The sequence below is a fragment of the Asparagus officinalis genome, chromosome 6, assembly GCF_001876935.1.
Source record: "Asparagus officinalis chromosome 6, Aspof.V1, whole genome shotgun sequence".
NCBI lineage: Eukaryota > Viridiplantae > Streptophyta > Magnoliopsida > Asparagales > Asparagaceae > Asparagus > Asparagus officinalis.
Window position 1 is genome coordinate 28732883 of NC_033799.1, and position 10693 is coordinate 28743575.

The 10693-nt window shown below is 38.2% G+C and overlaps 1 long non-coding RNA gene across 1 annotated transcript; it reads left to right on the top strand.

The window, feature by feature from the left end:
• LOC109846396 lies at positions 8304-10360 on the top strand. Its single transcript, XR_002248489.1, has 3 exons — positions 8304-8494; positions 8589-8649; positions 9996-10360. It is a non-coding gene; the product is annotated as an uncharacterized LOC109846396 (long non-coding RNA).

Here is a 10693-nt window from a genome sequence, read left to right on the forward strand (position 1 = left end):
TTTGGGGGATGCACGAAAGGGTAAGAATTGACTTTGGAGTAAAGAGAGAATATAACTTTACTAATGAGAGAGTTTCCGTCGAAAGCTTTCCAAAACAACTTGGAGAGAAGAGCAAGATTAAAAGAAGAAATATCAATTACACCCAACCCTCCCTTTTGCTTAGACCTGCAGACAGTTGCACAATTGACCAGGCATTTAGATTTAGACTGAAAGTGGTTGTCGTTCCAAAAAAAATCCTCCAGATTTTATCAATAGCCTTGATGACCCATGAAGGTAGCTTGAAGAAGACATGTAGTAGAGAGGGATAGAAGAGAGAACTGAATTTAGAAGAGTGAGTCTGCCAGCAATTGAGAGAGACTTATTCTTCTAGAGAGATAGTTTTTTCATGAAAGAGTCCAGGAGGGGGTGCCACTCCCTTCTGGTCAAAGAACCTCTTTTGAGAGGTAGACCAAGGTAAGTGAAAGGGAGTGAGCCAACAGAGCAGTTAAGGATGGAAGCTAGTTGAGAGCTTTTATGAGGAATTTTACCAATGTAAAATAGATTAGTTTTTTAAGGATTAACGTGCAGACCAGAGATATTAGCGAAGAGAAACATAATAGTTTTAAGAATGATCATATCAGAGGGGGAAGCCCTGCTGAAAATGATGGTGTCATCAGCGAATTGGAGAGCTCTAATGGAATTAAGCTCGCCCTTCAGCTGAAGATCAGATAAGTCCCCCGAAGCTACACTAGTAATCAACATCTTGTTTAATATGTCAACTACAATCAAGAATAATATGGGGGATAGGGGATCACCTTGTTTGAGACCCCTAAAACATCTAAAGAAGTTAGAAGGGGTCTCGTTAACTAAAACAGTAGATTTGGATGAATGAAGTATATGATGGATCCAGAGGCACCATTGAGGGCCGAAGCCTCTAGCTTGAAGGAGAGAGATGAGGAAATTTCAATTTACATAGTCAAAAGTCTTGAAAAAATCAACTTTAATTGTACAAATCTCTTTCTTTTCAAAGGAGCAGAAGTTTATCATCTCATGGGCGAGGAGAACAGATTCCAAAGTGGATTTACCTGAGTGGAAAGCTGATTGGGAGCTATCCACCAGCAGATGCAAAAATATTTTCAATCTATTAGCCAGAACTTTAGAAAATATTTTACATAAGCTGTTGATGAGACTGACGAGCCAGAAGTCTTTGGGGCTACTGGCACCTTCCTTTTTAGGGATGAGGCATATGTGGGAATAGTTGATGTTGTGAAGGGATTGAGGGTTGGAGTGGAGAGCTTGAATAAAGGAGATGGCATCTGTTTGGATAGTACTCCAGAATCTCTGGAAGAAGAGAATAGGAAGCCCATCGGGCCCAGGAGCCTTGTCTGGGTGAAGGTCAAACACTGCTGCAGAGATTTTCTCTTGGGAAAAAGGATGATCAAGAGAAGAAAGATCTATGCTGCTATGAGGGTAAAGGAGATCCAAGTCCAGCTGCAGGTTAGAGTTAGGAGGTTTATGAAAGAGCTTGGAAAAAAATTAAAAAAAGATTGTCTGATGTCGGACTCTTTGGAGATAAGGACGTTGTCAACCGTAAGATGGGGGATGAAATTTTTTCTACGGCAAAAAAAAGCAGCTTTGTGGAAGAAAGCAGAATTATTGTCTCCTTTAAGCCATTAGATTCTAGATCTTTGTTTCCAATTGATCTCTTCAGCCTTAGCAAGAAGGAGAAGCTGGTCATGTAGATTGACTCTAAGATGAGATTTTGGAGGAGAGAGACTTCTGGATTCTTCAATGGAGTTGAGGTAATTGAGTTGGTCCATAGCTCTAGAATAGAGCTGATTGAAGGAGGCAAGATTATGCCTAGACCACTATTTGATTCTCTTCTTGATGAGTTTCAATTTGAAAGAGAGAATTCTGGAGGGATCCTCTTTAGAATAGAATGAATTCTAGCAGAGTTCGATGAAAGGAGAGAAGGATGGGAAGGTTAAACAGAATTTCTCAAATCTGAAGAGAGGCAATTTAAGGGGAGAAGACGAATCCAGCAAAATGGGGCAATGGTGTGAGCATGGGGATTGATATGTAAATTGAATAAGGAGAGAGAATTTAGATTCAAATTCCAAAGATGCCAGGAATCTATCTAGCCTGGCTAGTGAAGGGGGGATCTATGGTTAGACTAGGTGAACCTCTTGCCACTGAGAGGGAGATCTATGAGACGGATGGAGTTGATGAGATTACGAAAGACCTCTATATCTCGGAGAGAGCTCGAATGACCACTCCTCTCAGCTAGACTCATGATCATATTGAAGTCACCAAAAACGACCAAGACAGGGAGTGGGAGTCCCTAATCCTCTTGAGTTCCCACCAACACACCTCTCTATCTGCCGAGTCACACAGAATATAGATAGAGGTGGCAACAAAAGACCAATTGGAGGGAAGATACATGAGAGTAGCAGAGACAAAAGATACCTATGGAAGAGGAGGAGCATAAAAATGTCTTCATTCCAATCTAAAAGGACCCCACCTCTAGAATCAGAAGCATCTAGGGAATTCCAGGAGGAGATGCTCCTACCCCCCAACTTTTTGAGGACGAAAGGACTAGGCGAGCAGAGTTTGGATTCTTGCAGGCCCACTAATTGCACTTTAGCAAACTGCAAACATTCTCTCACTAATCTGCATTTAGCTGGGTTGTTTAACCCTCTAACATTTCAAGAACCAATCCGCATGGCAAAAGAGGAGAGGCAACTAGGAAGGAAGGCAGGAACCCTCAGTTGGGATGATCCCCAATAATCTCCATATTCTGAATATTCCTCATAACACTGAGGTCAACCGGACCTTTGATACCACAATTGATAGAAATTTCCTCTAACTTTTCCACATTAAGAGAGTTAATAGGAAGCGTAGTTGAAGAGGAGGAGGTTTTACCCTTGGAGGTACCTGGATACTTGCCTCTCCTCATCAACGAGAGGTGTCGCCTGTAAGGAAGGTGAGACATCAGCCCTTTGTGGGGCTTCTTCTTAGACATCTTAGCTTGTCTTTTAACATTTTCGAAGCCAGGAGGGGGATCTGAGGAAGAAGCAATGTCCAGAGAGTCAAAGGAGCTTATTTGAATAGCCTGGTCAACTTGAAGGGCGTTGGCTTGGATGGGGATGTCTTTGTCGATATTGGGGAAAACTTCTTTGATAGAATCCTAAGAGGATTTAGAGATCTTGATCTGGATACCTTTGAAGATGACATCTACCAAATCTGGATGCTCCTCTAGCATTTCATCCACCTAAGGAAGAGGAGACTTACTAGATGATCCGAACATAGGACTCTTACCTTTGGGGTCCTTCGAGGGTGGTGGGGCTGGCTTGGGCTGAGAGGATGCCAGACAAACATGGGGAGGAGGTCCATCTGGAGGCGAGGAATCTGGTGACAAGGATGGAGCCCCCTCTCTGCGGACAAAAGACTCAAAGAGGTCCATGTTTTTACCTTTCTCCGCAGAAAGAGGATTGCCCACCAACCGCAACTTAACCGAACCCTCCATAATATGAGTATCATCGAGGGACTCATACCTGAAAATCATCTCCTAAGGAATCTCGGATAGGTCTCGAATATGCAGCATGGATTTACACTCCTTGGCTTCCTTCTTGAGCATGACATCATCAGATACAGTAATGATGTCTCCAATATCACCTAGAATGGTGGAGATGAACTCCAGATCCCAAAGATGAATGGGGAGGCTGAGGATTTTGACCCAGGCATAGCAGAATTTGGGCAGGACTTTGAGACCAGACTTCTCCGACTATGGTGAGAAGACCCCACCAAAGCTACTCATACTAAAGAAGGGTTTAGAACATGCATAGTCTAGAGTCTCTGCATCCGAGAACCGAATGAAATAGGAAAGATCTGAGGATTGTCTAACAACATAAGACCATTTATCGACTTTGAGGTGGTACTCTAAGTTTTCTATGAGCTTTGCATAAGAGGGGTTCCCTACTTGGATCTGGAAATGAGCATAGCAAGAAAACTCCTCCATGATGGAGATAACAGAAGGGGGGAGAGACTTTGGGAAGGAAAAGAGGTGGGGGGGAGGTTTGGAGGTGATGCTGAGAAGGGGTGGTTGCTTTTTGTTAGGGCAGCAAACAGAGGTATGCCCTACCAGATTGCATGCAAAGCATTTGAAAGCACCTAAAGAATAGTTCTTTGCTATATGATCAGGATTACCACAAAGGAAACACCTTGGAATTTTAGGGGAAGGGCGGTGCGGGAGAGAAGAAGGTGTGGTCTAGGCCTTTTGAGACGCCTCTTGTACGACACCATGGTCCGGGCTGCTTCTGGGGTAAGGAGGATACCTTGATGACCTAGGGGGAAGACAAAGGAGGCTGAGGAGGCTTGGATCCCTTGAGGAGGTCAGCAAAGAATGGTTTAAAGATACGGAGGTGGTGGCCTAGAGGGTGAAAGGAGAAAGAGCAAGAGGGTTTGTGGGGTTTGGTGAACGATGGAAAGACTGATGAGGAAGCAAGGGGTGGAGGACACGGGGAGATGGCCGGCACTATAGACAGAGAAGACATGGGGGAGATGGTGATTTTACTGCCTATGAAGGAGACCACACGACGATTGGGAACTCAGGCCGCTGCCTGCACGTCCTTCACTCTGGATCGCGTCGTCTCGTCTCTCACGCCAAATCGCCTCGTCTGTCGCCACATCTGACGCTCCATCTTTTAAAAAAAATAAAAAAAATCTCAATTATGCCTTCACTTGTTTCTGACAGCATTTATTTGCCTAATTTTTAAATTTTATACTTAAATAATCTCAATTATGCAAATGTGAGAATTTCCTCCAAAAATTTTCATGTTCACAAGGTAATTTTAGAATGTATTAGCCCTTATTTTTTGTTTAAAACAAAAGTAATTCTATTTTAAGCTCATCCTAATTCTCTTTTAAAATAGAATTTTTATAGTTTTAAAATTAAATTTAACATAGTATACTAATAGTTAAATATTATTCTTAAATTAGTATGTGAGAGTCACATAAGAATTTTTGGGAAATTTATTATGTTCGCATAACTAAGGATATTTAAATGCAAATTTTAAAAACCTTATAGTATATAAGTGTTGCAAAAATAATTGAGAGTGTATAAATGCAAAGTTAAGATAACTATAAAATATTTAAGTCAATTAAGCCTTGTGTATTTTTTTATCTTATGACACTACTTTTATTGTTAAAGAAAGTCCAGAGGCAGTCGCTCAAAGCTCGTGCCCCTTCTCACTCGCCCTCTAATAGGGGCACGTAACCAAACATTTTCAATGGGTTACGGTAATCGCCAAAGAAGGTAACAATACCTTATAATTATTATTTTGTTTTATTATCTTTCCTAAATTTAAGTGATAGAAAAATAAAATTAAGGGTTACTTTCCAAAAACCTTCTTGAACTTTGAGCGTGTTGTGCTAAACCCTCTTGGGCAATTTTAATCCACTAAAGTCCCCTGAATTTTAAAGCTTATTGGACATAACCTCCCTAAAATTTTTGGGCAAATTACATTAAATCCCAAAGAGCTTTCATTGTTTTGCAATAAACCCCCAAAAAATTCTAGGACTACACTAAACCTCTAATAACTATTGGAATTGCAGAAAATTCCCAATAAGTTCACTTTTGCATATAACCCTCATGACAGAATAACTCCACATTTTGCGTTGGCGACACATTTTAGATACTAGATTTGGATTAACGCTGTCATGGGGTTACCTTTAAAATGCAAAAATTTATTCGGAGTTTTTTTTTACAATTCCAATAGTTATGGGTTTTTAGTGCAATTTTAGAAAGTTTGGGGGTTTACTGTAAAATATTAAAAGTTTTTAGGGGTTTAATGTAATTTACCCAAAAATGCTGTCATCCACGTCAAAATTTGTGCATTTATATGAAACTAGGTTTTATACACATGCAATGCACATGGTTAGATACCATGATTATTTTTTTTCCTAACTAAAGTTTGTTGCTCAGTTCCACTTTAATAGTTTGTGCATACTTTTGTCTCTAAAATTTAAAATTGCGATTATTTATTTTATTTGATATTTGTTTAAATGGGTAATGTCTAATTTAAATTTCATGTTGATATTTAAATTGATAAAAAAATAAATATAATGTGAAGCTAATTTAAAATTTTATATTATTTGGATTGATATAAAAGCAAGCTTTGCTTGAGAAAGTATAGTGTTGCGAAAGAAAAAAATATTGAAACAGTGTTATACAAGAAAAGTGAATATTTAAAACTAATAAGGCAATGTGATTTATTAAAAGTATGCTAAAACGATACAAAAGAGAATATAAAATTTATTCCTAATCATTAATAGACTTCATAAAAATTATAAACTAAATATTAATGTTAACTCTAGTATACTTTTATATGATAAAAGTATCCACATAAGTATATAAAAGTACTAAAAAAAGTTTATGAACCCTATTTCTAAAGATTCCTAGTTTCATTCAAAACAATTAAACTATTCTATAAAATATTCAGAAAATATTGTCTTTTATTCCTTCTATTTTATTTTTTTATTGAGCTAAGATCAATCCTGCTTCACTTTTATCTTTTTCCTAGGCAATTCTAAAATAGTGTCTTCATCATCTACATCGATTGTGACATCAGGCTGGAGTTGTATTTTTTGTACTATTATATTTCCTAGGCTCGTTATTCTTTGGTCTTCTCGTTTAACTTCACAAAGAAGTCGAGTGTATTTCTGATGTTCAACACAAACTTTTTGAAATATAGACTTTGATTTTTTTCCTATTTCAATGAGAATAAATTTTAACTTCATATATATAAAATTATTTATGTTTCAAATTATTTATGTTTCAAATGTTAAAAATTTTCAGGTGCATCATGGTAATCCCTTGAATTCATTTAGTTTGTTTGAAAATTTTGAAATTTTAGAATTTCAGTGTGCTTATTTGTAATTTAAACTTCTGATGGTGTTTCTATGATTTTTGAGACATTCAAGTGTTAACTGCAAATTTTAGATTCTTCATAGACTGCTATTAATTTCTTGATTAATGTTTGTTATTTTAAGTTTTGAAACGTTAAGATGTTTTTTATAATTTTAAACTTTTCAGGGTATTTTGTGCAATTTTAAAACTTGTTAGGTTTTTTTGCAATACTTCATGTATTATAGTATATTAGCTACATATAATTTCTTTATGTTAGCAAACTAATATCGTAAAGCTATTTTATATATTTTATTAATATTTTTAAAAATTGTTTATCTATATAGATAGTTCACATAAGATTAGGATATGATATAATTATAATTAGGATAGATTAAGATATAAATAAAATATTCAAAATAGTGAAGGATAATATTGATCATGAAAAGATTTTTCCGAACTCGTGCTTTTAAAATGAGTATGATATGATATGATATGATATGATATGATATAAACTTACTAACCATCGCACTGTCAATTACATATTTTATTAGTCAACAATAATATATCATTATCATGTATTGTTCCATTAAAAAGTCTGTTCAAAACGGTTCCTATGAACATAACTATGCTTTCCTTAATTTTGCCGATTACATTTTTGTGTATAGGGGCTGTTTGGTTCGCTTAAATAGCCTGTGGAAACACATTTCTGCGCCTGACACCACCGTCACCTCAGATTTTTTGTTTCCGCTCATTTCTTTTCCTTGCTTTGGTTCGCTGGGGTTGAAGGGAGAGAAACGGGGTGAAAACGCCGCCAACTCAGACTTTTTTCTCTCCCCGATTTCCTTCCCCAACCAAGAGAAATCGATGAAAAAACTGGCCAGCTCTGACAATCGCTCTCTCCTTTCTCTCCTTGATTTCTTTGGGACGCTGCAGTTACCTCCTTGCTCTCCTCCCGCCAGAAATCTCTCGTTGATTTCTCTCGTCGGCTTCGACGCTGAAATTGACTCCATCGCCTTTCTCTCCTCCATCAGATTCATCTCTGGAGTTCCGATGAGATGGGGACGCGGAGCAAGATCATAGGGGTGGCGGCGCTTTCAAAGTTTGAGGTTCGATCTGTTCGCCTTTCCTTTTCTAGGTTTCGATGAGGTTTTTTTCTCAGAAATTTGGGGGATTTTTGTTGTTTTTGGGCTCTCAAAGCTCTCAGCTTTCTCTCTCTCTCTCTCTCTAACTCCAATGGATCCCAAAGACACCACCAACAACAACAACAAGGCCTCGACCTCGTCGGAGCTCCAAATTGTCGCCGCCTCCGACGACCTCACCGCAAAACCCTAGCCCCCAAGCGGACCTTGAACAAAGATCGCCACACGAAGGTCGACGGCCTCAGATGGGGCTGTGATCGGGGTTCGGGTTGGGGGCGAGCTCGTCGAATCTGGGGTTTCACGGGTTGGAGATGGGCGGGGGAGGGCTGGGGGGATGAGCTTCACCTTGATGCTCGGGGGCAGCATGAGCAGATGCCCGGGTTGCAGCTGGGGCTCTCGCAGGATGGGCACATCGGGGTTTTGAACCCGCAGGCACTGAATCAGTTCTATCAGCAGATTGTTAGCTCAGGTTAGTTGTGCATAGACCCTTTGTAGTGTCTCGTCGTGCTACTTGTTGCCCCCATCTTAAATTGGTTATAGTTGTGATTATATGATTTTTGCAGGTGTAGATGGAAGGATAGAGATATTTGGATGGGGCACTATATAGCGTTTTATTCCTTTGAGGTGTGTAGATATTGTAAGAGTTAATTTTGTGCAATTTCTAATTAAATTTTGTTGGCATTGTGATTGGCTTGTTTTCTGAACATTGAAGCTTGTCATTTTTATTTATTTATAATGGTTTGAGTGCTTAATTTTGTCGAATGTTGCCTTTTTTACCAAGGGTTTGCAAAGAAAAGGATATATTTATAATTTATCTGTGATGCTTTAAGTTCTATGGTTTTACTCAATGTTCTTAGTAGTTTTTAATTATATCGCAGCTAGTAATGCGTTCATTGTGTTACGTGGATTAGTTATATTGCTTCTTTTGCGGTGTAACCGAATCAATATAGATTTTTGAAGGTGTATTCATTTTCTAACCCTGCACTGTGTGATTAGCTATTTAAGTTTCTAGCAATTTAGGACGTGTTACTCCTTGTAGGCTATAGGTTCTTACAACTGCATGTTTACGTGTTCTGTTTTTATTTTGTTTGACATAGAAATGATTTTGATATTATAACTCCATCTGCTTGCAACTCTGCATTAGATTGTTAGAGTGAAATGGACAATGAATTCACATCCAAAACAAGTGTGTAAAGTGTTTTTTTTTAACTTGTTGCAAGTGATATTGGTCTGCTGATTCCTTCAATCACTAGCAATTAAATTAAAGAATAATGACGAAATAGACACACTTAGAAATATTGAAGCATTCCTTCAACTTTGGAATGATCGGAACACATCACATGACGAAATAGACACACTTAGAAATATTGAAGCATTCCTTCAACTTTGGAATGATCGGAACACATCACCATAGCTTGACCGACTTTTCTGTACTTGAAGCATTCCTTCAACTTTGGAATGATCGGAACACATCACCATAGCTTGACCGACTTTTCTGTACACCCTGAAGAAAGTCGCGAGGACAAACAAAGGAAGAAGTAGTAATGCAGCAGAATCAGTTTCTTGATTCATTTCCTTAAGCTATGTGTGGAGGCCAGGTTGTGAATATTGGGCTTTAGTGAGACTGTGTGTGCGGGCTTTAGTGAGACTGTGTGTGCAGGCTTTGTGGCTGAATCAATTTTGTGTGCACACATTGTCCAAGTTGATGTTTGTGTTCATGGCCAAGTTTTGTGTGCACACATTGTCCAATTTGCTATTTGTGTTCATGGAAAGGATGTTGGAATCAATCGTGAGGAAGAAAGTTGAAACCATTGTAGCTCTTATATATGACAGAAAAAATACAAGCAGTTAGAAATAAAGCTGCTGCAACCCGTGATAAGTGCGTCAGTTTAATTAAAATTGTTTTGCTCCTAAATAATAATATTATTGAAGCTAACTGAGATGGAACCTTGTAATGTTCTTGCACGTAGGTATTTTGGACTGTCCTCGATGGGAGTAACATTTAAGTTTAAGTGCATCCTCATTTGGGAGCAGTGATCGGTATTGAGGCTTTGGTAGTTTAAGGGATGGTGAATCGTTCAAGGATATCTACAAAGATGATCACAAGTCAAATGATGACCGTTCCACCGAAAATGAAAGTGGATTGAAGAAGGGATCATCAGGTCGTACAAGGGTTGTCAGACACCTTCTTCTCTGCTTTGTTTATTTTTCTGTACATGCTTTCACAAACACGCTATTCGGATTGTTTAATGCTTCCCTGTAAAACTAGAAAAGATTAAGCAGACACATATTTCATATGTATATGTAAATATATATATACAAAGGTATTTATTTCCTGGTGTTTTATGATGCATTTATATATTGACCATCATTGATGTTTTTGTGAACTCGTGATTGTTCAAAACCCGCTGACAAGGGCAACCGATAAAAAGATATTATCTTGTTATATGTGGTTTGAGTTCATGCATAGCAAACTAAGAAGGACTCGCTATTCTTCATCCTTCAATTCCTCAAAAACAGCTAAGAAGCCTGCTCCAGTTCTATCTTCTAAGAGCCCGAGTACAAACAGAAATTTATAATTCATTCGGGATATTAATATTTGTTCATGTAACATACGAACTTTTTTATGATTAAGATTACCTCGAGCACAAATAAATTTGTATATAGT